This window comes from Pteropus medius, unplaced genomic scaffold, assembly GCF_902729225.1.
Source record: "Pteropus medius unplaced genomic scaffold, Ma_sr-lr_union100, whole genome shotgun sequence".
In the NCBI taxonomy this organism is placed as follows: Eukaryota; Metazoa; Chordata; class Mammalia; order Chiroptera; family Pteropodidae; genus Pteropus; species Pteropus medius.
In genome coordinates, this window is record NW_024340696.1 from 11,198,142 (window position 1) to 11,211,070 (window position 12,929).

A 12,929-nucleotide genomic window follows, 5' to 3' on the forward strand; every position below is an offset into this window, starting at 1 on the left:
GTCAGACAGAGGAAACAAGTTGAGCCCAGGCATCATTGTGGACCTGTTCAGGGGACGATGATTGGTTCATTGCTGTTTTTGCACAGAGTGAGTGAGAAGAAGGAATGGGTGAACTCGTCATGCTCTTTCTTACCTCATAGCCTTCCTGTAAGCTGTTCCATTATTCTGGGATGCTCTTCCCACCAGCACACCACCACATTTGGCTGAGTATCTCACAGGGCTTCTATCTCTCCTTCATAACACTTATCACAGTGTACTAAAATATTTATATAATTACTTGTTAATATTTGCTCCCTTTTGCTAACATACTCCATGAAGAGGAAGGTCATGTTTGTCCTGTTCGTAGAGATATTCACACTATTTGGCAAGAAATCTTGCACACAATAGTCACTAAAAAATATTTTAATAATGAATAAATATATGAATGAATGAGTTAATAGATAACCTATATGTTAATTAATAATTGAGTAATAAGGCTGGAAGAGTAGGTTGCAGTTAGATTGTGAAGGTATCTTCACAGAATAGTAGGAGGAAGCAGATAAGCAAACTATAATAAAAAAATGTGGGAGGTCTTTATTAAAGTTATGTTTTACGTATGTGAGAACCCAGACAATGGATTGATTTATTCTGCTTTCGGGGGCAGTAGGACATTGAATGTTCCCCAGAAGAAATGACATCTCAGTTAGGAATTTACAGATGAGTGAGGGAAGGGTGTGGGAAACATTATGGGGATTTCTATTTCCAGCAATACAGAGGGTCAAATAGTGTAAAATCTCTCAAAAAAAAAAAAAAAAAAAAAAAAAAAAAAGAAGGAAAGAAAGAAAGAGTGAAGAAATAAAGGGGGTTGGGGGTGCAACTAAAAATACTGGATAAAAATGTAAAGTAAAATCTTTGAAGCCACCTAACTGATATTGAAAAAAAAAGAAAACCCTTCAAATGCTAAATCCAAAGGTGGAATACAAAACTAAAGAGAGAAAGAAGACTAAATCTGGATGCTTCTCCAGTAACCTATGACCTAGATTGTTTTGTTTCGTTTTGGTTTTGAAGCAAGGGGAAGGGCCTGAATACTCAAGGCGGGAGTCAGAACAGAGATGCCTACATAAAATTAAGACCCTGAGAAGGCTACACCCTCAATGAAACAATGTCTAGGAAAACAAGATCCACCTAGAAAGAAGGTTGATGAGGAAGGAGGTGTATCTTAGTTTTGCCTCTGTGTAGAGGAGAAAATCGCTTCCTCTAAGAGTGCTTATCAGCAGGCAAGCCCTCATATAAACTTGCATTCAAATTCATACAGCCATTAGAGAGAAGTACAAGAGACCTCACACCAAACATTAAAAGTAACTCCTGAGTTAGTTCTCTCAAGTAACTGAAAGGAACAAACACTAATCCTCTTTGCTTGGTTGCCATTTAAACCCAACTACTAAGATTACCCATAAGTAATGTTTTAATGTTCACATTAATAAAAATCCCAATAGTCATAAGAAAATAAGCTATGATAAATGAGAAATAGACCCACAAAGAACGAAGATACTTGATTCATAGATAGAGAATAAAAATTGAATACTAAAAACATGCTGAATGAATTGGACAAGCATATTAAGATGATAATCAAATAGAATATTGAGGAAATTTTTAAAAAGTAATAGGAATCAAAATTCTTATAAAAATCAAAATATTCTGGCTTAAAAAGTTAACTATTTGACTTGAATATAGATCTGAAGAAATACCTGAATATGTAGCACACAGAGACCAAGATGTGAAAAAAACATGAAAGAGATATTAAGAGACATGGAAGAATAAAAAGAAAGCTGGGTTGGTAATACACTAAGAAAAGCTAACATATATAATTGGAGTTGCAGAATTAGAGATTAGAAAGATCTGGAGAAAGCAATGTTAAGAAGATGTTAAGAAGAATTTTCGAGGTTTTAAGAAATATACCAATTAGATTCAGAAAGTCTAACAAATCACAAGCAGGACAAATATAAAAAAATTAATAGCTAAAATTATTGTAGTAAAATTCACATCACCTAAGAAGAAGAAAAGATAAGATGTATGAAGAAAATAAGAGAGGAGACCTAAACTGTTAGAAATGACAAAAGACAACCAAACTGAGATGCAGCAAAAACTATCACAGACAAAGATGATAAGACAAAGTTGAAAAGAGTCCAAAATTGTAAATGCCAAAAAAATGCAAATCGACAAAACCCATTTGTGAAAAAATAAAATATCTGAATTGCTCTGTGACCATTAAAGAAAATAAATCAGGAATAAAAAAATTTCCACCCAAAGAAAACATCAGATACAGATGATTTTACAAGAAATTCTATCAAACATTTCCAAAGAACCCATCATTCGCATTCTCACACAAACTTTTTTAGAGAACAGACTAAGAGGTAATACTCATCAATTCATTTTATGAAGCTGGTGTAACTATTAATACTAAAATCAGCTAAATGCAATATCAGAAAGAAAGATACAACTAATTTAGCTCAGCATAGATGTAATGTCCTAGTAAATCACATGTATTAAAATGAAATGACTTCATATCAGGAATGCAAATTTGGTTTAACATTGGAAAAACAAATGTAACTCAGCACATTAACATCTTAAAAAAGAAGATTTTTTGATACACTTAACAGATACAGAATAAGCACTGATAAAAATTCAACATACATTTATATAAAAATCTTATTAAATTTAGTCTACAAAGGAAATTCCATGTCTTGGAAAATGTTTGTCAGACTAAAACTTACAGCTGACATCCTAGTCAATGGTAAAATCAAAAATAAGACAAAGTGCCCATTATCATCACCTCTACTGAACATTTCACCGGAGATCTTTACAAGCATAGTAGGTCAGGAAAAAATTTCTAAATATAAATATTAAAAGACAGAAACAAATGTTATCCTTAGTCAATGATATGATTGCCTACCAAAAACATTTATCAACAAATTATGAAAATTAATGAGAATGTTAAAAAAACATTATTGTATTTAGCATTTAAAACTTTTAAAAAATAATACAAAAAAAATCATATAATTTCAAAGTAGCAGAGGATTTCTTAAACAAGACACAAAAAGCAAGACCTTTTAAAATTGATTAATTCAATATATTAAAAATAAAATTTGTTCACCAAAGGGCACTCCAGAATGAAAGAGAAGCCATAAAGCAGGATAATATATATGCTATACATATGACCCACAAAGAATTAACATTCAGATTATCTAATATGGAAAGAAATTCTATAAATGAAAAAAGATAATCCACTAGAAAAGCAGCCAGAAACCATGAAGAGGCATTTCACTAAAGAGACAACACAAATGGTCAGTAACCTATGAAAAGATGCTTAACCTTATTAATCAGGACAATGCAAATTAAAACCACAATGAGATATCATTTAGTACTATTAAATTGAAAAAAATATATAAAACTTCCACGATGCCAAATTTTCAGTTAAGAAGTAGAGCAAATAATAGTTCTCTCAAATGCCACAGGTAGCTCTGTACATTGGTACCATTTTACCTAATAAGATTGAAAATGTCCCTCACTGTAGGAAATAGAAATTCTACATCTAGGTATATAATGTGGAAAAACTCTTGCTCGGTCCCCACAAAAACATGTATAAAAGTATTTATGAGTAAATGTGGCTTATTAGGGTTTCATGTTCATATGAATGGAAATTTGAGAATAGCTAGTTTCTAAAAAAAATTTTAAAAGGAAACATATACAACTTGGTAGCTTTTGTATATTAATGACAATGTCTCTTACATGAGCTTTGAGAATGGGCAAAGCTGGGGTGAACCCTGGCTCACCTGTTTACCACCTACTTGACTTTGGGCAAGCTGTTGATTATCTCTAAGCTTTGGTCTTTGCCTGTGTAGACTGAGAATATGAGACCTACCTTAAAGACTGTTGCGAGAATTAGATATATTATATACAAAACACCCAGCATATAGTAATGTTCCCTGGATGGCAACTAATTGCTCCATGGAACCAATTGGACAGTGATCCACAAAGAAGGAAAAGGAGAGGATGGTAGCTAACTACTTACTGAGCATTTCCAACCTCTACGTCACTCTCCAAAAGAAGGAAAGATCAAATCTTTAGGGCTGGGTAATATCAAATTAGAAAAGAGTGTTGCATCCAGGTGAAATGTGAAGTCAAGCATGAGGGTGTGGTGAAAAGTGTGCAGGACTTAGAGATGTGGGGTCTGGATCTGAGTCCGGCCTCATTGGATCTGTAATGAGATCCAATATGGAGTGTCATGTTGGAATGAGTTTTTTAAGCTCTCTAGGTCTCTATTTATTTAATGTTAAAAGAAAATAATAACGCACCAGGCTGCTGTAAGGACCAGGAGAGAAAATACGCACAAAAGGTCCAATCTGCAAAGGGTTATACAGAAGTCTTAATATCAATAATAATAACGTATTTCTTTTTATTTTTCATCTTTCTCTGCAAAATTCTCCTCTGTGAACCCTTTTGGCGCCTAACATTACATTGCTGGTCTTAGGGCTTCTCCTTTCTTGAGCTCTCCCTCCTATTTATCAAAAGCAACCCATCCCAAGTGCCATATTTCCAGGTCTGGCTAGAGAACAGGCTGATTTGATAAGTCGATATACAGTATATTGATCTATCAGTAGATAATCATGGATTCTTCCACTCTTCCCCCATTTGGTTGTCACATAAGTGATTATGTAGACATTTTAAAGATGAACTTTTGAGACGGAAAATCCTTTAATGAAAACACTGAAAAGAGTTCAGATTTTTAGGTGTTTGTGAAAGAGTGTAGGGTGAAATACATTGGGTCAAATAAGGCTTCCTCACATGATAACCTAGAGGCATCTTCCTCATTTATTCATTGTGTCAAACTTAATGACGTCTATATCTCCAAACAAAGTTTGAAAAAGCTCTGTAAGAAATAGATACAGTTTCAGACCCTGACGCGGAAGATCACAATTATAGAGATAATGTTCTACTAGCTTGTTATGCTGCACAAAGAATTTAATACCTGTTGCCTCATTCAATCTTTACATCAAATTTTAGAAGAGAAAACTGAGATAGGGTTTGTGACTCCCACTTTTGTAGATGAAGAAACTGAGGCTCAGAAGTTTGAGGAAATAATTTGTACAAGGTCACATACCTCTCCAGTGGCTGAGTATAGCCATACATCTTTCTTGGGTTCCTCCTCCCGGCCTGGTCTCTAGAGTACCTGGTCACACCTACCATGTGGGTCCCCTCTCCCCCCGCCGCAGAGAACATGGTAGGTGTGGAGTCACCACAGACCAGTTCCTCTCATCAGTACTTGTTATTTCCAGTTCTTGGGAGAGCTAACTGCCAGGTAGGTCATGGTGAAAAGACCAACAGCCTAGTTAGAAGCCCAGAAATCCCATTACAGATGCTGGTCCTCATATATCCTAATATATGCTACCATTGTCCCACAGGTTAGTTATTCGGAATGTAGAAAGACCTAGCTTTCCAGCACCCGCTGAGAGCAAGTGGCAAAGATTACTCCTGTGTCCCTTGTATCTTCCCTGTCTTTTCTACAGCTCTCTTGAGGTTTTCCTCAGCTAGTACAATAGATAATTGTCCCCTTCCAGCAGCATCTTTTGAAATGATAATTAACAAGTCCTCTTAATAACTTAATAATCATGCCTTGCATATCAATACGCCTGGTGTTTCAAGCTTCTTCACAGTCATTAATTAATTCTGCACCTAGATGCCCTGAGCTGTAGGTCACCTTGATCACCTTTGGGGTGTGGCTGAGTCACCAAGACAGGCCAGGTATCAGCTGAGGTCACCCATCAGTGTCTACAGCTCACTGCACCAGCCAGTGGAAATCAAGGTTATGAAGTCTCCCTGCAATCACACTACCTTCCCAGGGTCCAATGCTCTCCTACTGCCTTGCTCCCATTCCACTTATCTTCCATCCAATTTATATGTTCTGGTGCCCGGGGCCATGTTAAATAACAAGATAGTCCAATGCAATAATTTACATTAATGCATAACTTATCAATATGCCTTACTTTATACCTCTCACAGGTAAATGTATTTTAACAGAGGGTCTTCTGAAGCTCTAAAGCTTTAATCCATAGGGATAAAGTTCTAATGGTGGAATGCCAGGCACTTGTCACCATCAATACACAAGTTACATTAGCAATGGGGCTACTTGGGGAGAAGTTCCTCACACAACCCTGCAGGCCACGTAAGCTTGAGGTTGATCTTGCTGGCACTGTCCACAAGCCCCTTGTCTTGCTTGGGTTTGGTCATTAGCTCACTCTCTAGGGACTGGAGAGGAGCAGCAGACTTGAATGCAGGTGCAACACAATAATTAAGAGCTGGAAGCCGGTTCCCTCTTAATTTATTCCACCTGAATCTACATCCCTCAGACAGCCACGCTCTGTGCCAAGCCCCTTTGCCCTGGTGTGATCTGGGCTGGCCTAGCATGCGGTGCCAGATTTTGGGATACTCAAACACATGACTCACAGCGGCTCAATGCATTCATGTGTATGCGTGACTGTGAGTGCGTGTGTGCGCATGTGCATGCATGTGCTATGTGTGAGACAGAGCAGCAAAGGTGACCACTGGAGGGATGACTCCTGCCCGAGCCACTCAAGCCAGAAGGCCTGTGGGAACCAAATGAATGAAGTCTAACGAAGTGCAGATGGATGCCAATGACAGATGAACTTTTAAGTTGGTTCTCAATTACATGTCCTAATGAGGGGCTAGGGAGGCACAGGGATGCAGGGGCAACCTCAAAGCATTTACAAGGGACATAGAAGTAACCAATTGTTTACTGGAAGACTTTTTATTTGTGGTAGAGCTATTATTATTAAAAAGAAATGGACTGTGATTAGAAATCAAGAGAGCCAGGCAGGACCGAAGATGCTTAGGATTTGGAAAATCCATCTTGAATAACTGTAGTTTTCTTGCAGCTCCTTATCCAATGGAAAGGTTTGAAGCAAAAATCTAGCTAGCAACAATTGGCTACAAATTAGTTTAGCTGATGCACTGAGAAGATTCTGGTGCATCAGCTAAACTATCTTATCCTAGATTAAAAATCTCCTGTGGAAAATTTGTATTCTCCCCTTGTTCATCTTTTGAGGCAGCATTGAGATTGGGTTCTGAATAATAAATTTAGGTCCAAACTCTGAATTCATCCCTTACAAGTTATGTAGGTTGATTATATGACTTAAGTCTCCGAGCCTCGGTTTTCTCATATGTAATAATTTGGCAGAGTTTCTGTGATGATTAAGCAAGATAATAATAATTATGATTCTTGTTTATGATAATGCTCATTGTTAACATGTATTGAATATGTTTACATTTATATTACCAGTTTACAAATACATTGTGAGATACAGAGCAGGAAACTAGGGTTCAGGAAGGTGACATACAGGTGTTTAATAAATAGTCATATTTTCAAGATAACAGATGCAAAGTCATGTCATCTTGGTTAAACTGAAAAGTATTTGTGTGGGAATAAAATGAAAAGGGCATTAAAAATATTAATTGTTCTTTTATCTAGGAGGTGGGTCTGTACTAAACATTTTTTTCTTGATAAGTTATCTGTATTTTCTAAAATTATTATTTATTAGCTTGGTAGTATGAAAAAAATCATAGTTGGGGTGGAGGGTGCATTGCTTCCACCTGCTGCTTGCCTTTTCTGAGGCAATTAGGGCTTGAAGCCCTGTTATGTTCACTCAGCAGGGTTTATATTAGCATTTAAAGTCCTTCAGAGGAAATTCCTAATTGGACATTTACTTTTCATTCTGATACGTGTGTTTTCCTTCTTTCGTTTGTTTTATAGCTTAGACTTATAAGTGTATCAAAACCAATAAGTCTGCAAAGCAGAATTTGTCTTATTTATGTACACATGCATACATACCAGGTTCCCCCACTTCTCTGAAGATAGGTTCCAAACGCTTGACTCCAATTCAATTATATGTGACATCCACATTGTATTTAGGGCCCAGAATTTGTAGACTGAGAAATGAAGATCTGGACATACCAAGCTCACTGCATAGGGTCATAGAATGTGTTGGTAAAACCATCTGGAGATTGAAGGAGTACCCAAGACCTCATTCAGGATACAGAAACGAAGTTTTGTTTGAGGACTGGTCTTAATACTGTCCTTTTGCCCCTCGTGGTTAAGTACAGTGGCAGAACAAATTCAGAGTGGACAGAGGGAGAGATTTTACTAAACCAGGCTCTCTCCCCTCAAGGTACAACAAGGGCGTCTGGTATGTCAGGAAGTCACCCACTTAACCCATGGGGTTGGCACTGAAGGTAGGAGAGGAGATCGGGAAGGATTCTCATACAGCCACCTGCCTGGTTCTCCCAGATTCTGTCCTCTCAGTGCAGGTGGCCCAACCACAGCACTGGATGGACATGGCTCATAATGCTATAACTGTACCCTTCATTGCATTTTAAACACTTGAAATGTTATTTTAATTAAGCCTCCCCCAAACACTATGAAATAGGTACCATTGTTAGCAGCTTATTTTCATAATTGAGGCAGTTCGGATTTACTGAGATTCAAATACTTACTCATCATCACACAACTAAATGGCAGAGCTGAGGCTCAAACTCAGGTCTATCTGACTTCACAGCCACCACATGCTCATCTCCAGCAGCATGCTGCCTCACCAAACTCACCCAGGCAAGCCCAACTCAATTTCCTCATCTCCCGCAGCTCCACTCCCCTCACTGCAGGCACACCAGCCCACTCTCAGTTCTGTGAACACACCAGGCACAGGCTCACTGTCCTCTTTGTGTGTGCTCTGCCCTCAGCTTGGACTCCCCCGCCCCTGCCTGTTTGAGTCTGAGTAAACTTCTTCAGGCCCAGTTTAAGTCTTCCCTTGTCTTCCGATCTGGAATTAATCTTTTTCTTCTTGGCTCAATCACAATGAATGGCGTGTAATTTGATAGATAGATAGATAGATAGATAGATAGATAGATAGATAGATAGATAGATGATAGACAGATGATATACAGATGATAGATTAGAGATACAGATTTTTTTAAATTCCCTGTGGAAAAATATGTCGATGCCCTAATTCCTGGAACCTATGATTTTGTTACCTTAGATGGCGAAAGGGACTTTGCAGATATGGTTAAGATTAAAGACCTGAAATGGGAGATTGTACTGAGTTATCTGGGTGATCTCAATCTGATCACTGTGTCTTTAGAAATAGAAGAGAACGTCAGAAGTGGGTCAGAGAGATGTGACATAAGAAGGACTTGATCTACCATTGCTGGCTTTGAAGATAGAGGAAGAGGGTTATGAGCCAAGGAATGCGGTGACCTCTAGAAACTGGCAACAGTCCTCAGCTGACAGCCAGTAAAAGATGGGACTGCGGTCCTACAACCCCAAGGAACTGAATTCTGCTAACAAACCGAAAGAACAGGAAATGGATTCGAGAGTCTCCAGAAAGGAATGCAGCCTGCCGACACCTTGATTTTATTTCAGTGAGACCTGTGTTAGAACTCTGATGTACAGAACCGTAAAGTAATAAATTTGTGTTGTTTTATGCCACTACATGTGTGTTTATTTGTTTTAGCAGCCATAGAGAACTAATACTTTTTCATAGTGTTATGATTTTATTATATCATTTGTGTCACTGTATCCCCTACAGTTGCTTGAATATATATATATATATTCACTTCAATATATATATATATTCACTTACTAGCTTCTTAGTAAATGGACTAAGTCTTATTCACTTTTTTTCCTCCAGATCCTAAAATGGTATCTGAATTCTATTGCATTGCATTAAGTCATCTGTATTATCTGAGTGACCACGATGTGCTCAGCATAATCTCAAGTGCAATGGAGCAGTCAGCTGAGTACTTCGCAAATATCTGGACACTCGCTCCTTCCAGGCACATGAGAGAGATTACACCTCTCTGTGTACTTGAAGTTCAGTGTGGCCATGTGATTTGCTTTGCCCAGGAGCTATGAGCAAATGCTTTGTCCCTCTCTCTTTTCACTTTAACACGCAACCTGGTAATGTGTGAGTTGGAGGTGGTCTGGCAGCTTGCATCTCTTAGCGACTTTGATGTGCAGTGCCTGCCAGAAACAAAAGTGAGAAATAAACGTGTTGTTTTGGCACCTGATATTTTGAGGTGGGTACCACTGCATGATTTAGCCCATCCCTTTCAGATTCTTACAATCTTTGGAGGGAACTAAGACATACACACCAGTAACTCTATGCAGAATAGTCACAGTGGGATGAACTAAATGTAAATGTTAATAGTTTAGTGTGCATCCTTCCAAACTTTACACACACATTCACGCACAAACACACCTACAGATATGCAAGTCTACAAAAAAAAAAAAAAGCTTCTTTTCATGAAAATGGGATCATGTACTACATGTTATTTTGTAATTTGACTCATTGACATTTGTGAGAAAGGATGCTTGGCTCTCCTAACAATTTATAAAGTGGGCATTGCCCCTTTTTAACAGATAAAGAAACTGAGCCTCAGAGAGATTAAAGCAATCTATCGAAGTCACTTAGCTGGCAAGTGATGGAACTGAGACTTGAACTCAGATCTCTCTGGCTCCAAAGTCACTGAATAATGTGACATAGTCTCAACCTCAATAGAGCAGGACACATCAAACACCTTATGAATAAGATAGCACATACTGAGGGACAAATGAGCACCATGGCTGCATGCGCTCTAAGAGTTCCGAGTGAAGCGCTGGGGCAAAGGGGAAAAGACTTCACAGGAACCGTGGGGCTGGAACTCAGTTTGAGAGGAAGGGCAGGGTTTAACTAGATGAAGTGGAAGGCATTCATTCATTTATTCACCTTGCATTAACTTATTCAACAACTATTTAGTAAATGCCTTCTTAGTGTCAGCCACTCCAAGGAGTGGACGTAGTGGGGACACAGCCTCAGAGGTGGGAATGTTCAGGAACAAAAGGCAGCCCTGGCCCCTGGCTGACTGGGCTTGAGGAATGAGGTGAGGAAAGATGCGTGACAAGGCAGGACAGGGAGGTAAAGAAACAACCAGAGTTCTTGACGCCCTCCTCCACCACTGCCTAAGTAACCTCAAGCTTTGGAAGAATTTCAAATGATACCATAGATATTTAGGCATTCAATTCTTACATCAAGTCTAAAATGAGATGATGGGGCGGAGGGTGGGGCAAGGTGGAAGATGGGAGAAAAATTGCAATTCTCCCTAGAAATGGCTTCGCTAACCCTGAACTTTGATTTTACTCATCCACAATGGCCCAGGACATAGTAGGGCATTCGGTGAGACCCAAAGGGAGGGAGACACAGCTCCTGACACAGCTAAAAACAGTAAGGTCCACTACAAGGCAGTATATGTTTGATGCTAGAATGCAGGCTATGAACAGAAGGTGCAGAGGAGTTTAAAAGCCGCCTTGTGTATGTGGAGTGATACAGACCTGGTTCAAATCCCAGCTCTGCTCATTTATACGAGATGCTAGGCAAGTCATTGAGCTCAATTTTCTCCTTTGAAAAAATAGAGATAATTATGTCTGGCCTGCAGAATTGCAAAGATCAAGAAACAATGTATATGGACAATCTAGCCTATTGTCTGGCACATGATAGGTGATCAATAGATGGCAGTGATAGTCAATATCTGCTCAGAGAATGAACTGTTATTTCCGGACAGGCAATGTCAGGTTGCACAGACACAAGCATGGTTGTACCTAAGTTATAAGCTAACTGGAAGTCAGGTAAAATGCAGTTCAGGGTGGTTTCCAGAATCTGCCCTAAAGAAAGGCTTCCTTTACCAGATCATCATCTTTGTAAGGGTTTCTGATGGGAGACGACCTCTCTGTGAACTCCAGGTTTGATGCTTGGATGCTTTTTGCAACAGCACGAAGCAAGCCCTGACTCATCAAACTTATGTGGGTGGCTGAGACCCTTGTGGCCACGGCCAATACCTAATCACCTGGCCACGTGCAGCCTTGTCTGCTCAAGCCTGTGCTACAGAAAGCAAGAAACCATAAGCTTCTGGAGTAAGGAGTGCAAAGAAGGGGTTCCTGGGAAATCATGCCTCCTGAGGGAGCGTCTTGCAAGGTTTGCCCATGGCTTATTGAAGCTCTTCCTTTTTTCTTTATCCTATATATTTAAAATACTTTTTTATTGTTGTTTTTTCTTATTACAAAAGCGAAGTAAGATTATTGTGGAAAATACAGATAAGAAAAAAAAAAAGAAGGAAAGAAAAAAAAACATCAACAATTATTCCACCAATCCAGAGGTAACCATTCTTAACTCCTTGGTATTTTCTTTATCAATCTTTTTCTGAATATATGTATACATATATACACATATGTATATATGTACATATACATGTAAAAATAGTATATATTATAAAATGTTTTCTGTAACAATTAACACATTTCTCTCACATAATTTCTAATGATTGAATAATATTTTATTGAATGAAAGTACTGCCCACATTTTTAATCAGAGAGAGATAATTAGGCTATTATCAGTTTTTAATATTATAGCAGTATTTCAGTAAAAATATCTTTAAACTTAATCTTTTCTCACATCTTTAATTTTTCATAAATACTAGCAGTAATATTTCATATCTTTCATTGGGATAAGTTCTAACAGTAGTGTTTCAGGGCCAGAAAAGAAATGCATTTTTAAAGACAGTTACCCCTACTTTTGGTTGGATCCCTTGCTTGTAAGTTCACTTATCGATAATGAAAAACTTCTCTGGGAACCAAAGTAGAAATGAGCGTTATATCTTAATGGTACTGAGTCCCTAGCATAGTGCTAGTGTTCCAAATAGCCATATTAAACTGACATTTCCCTGCTGGCTTCAACAACAACAATAAAAACAACTATTATTGTTGTTGCTGCTGCTAGTTTAATATCTTCTGTACTGTTTTTCTGCTTTGAGATCCCCTTCAGTTGGATTCATGAGGAAAAAATGGGCCA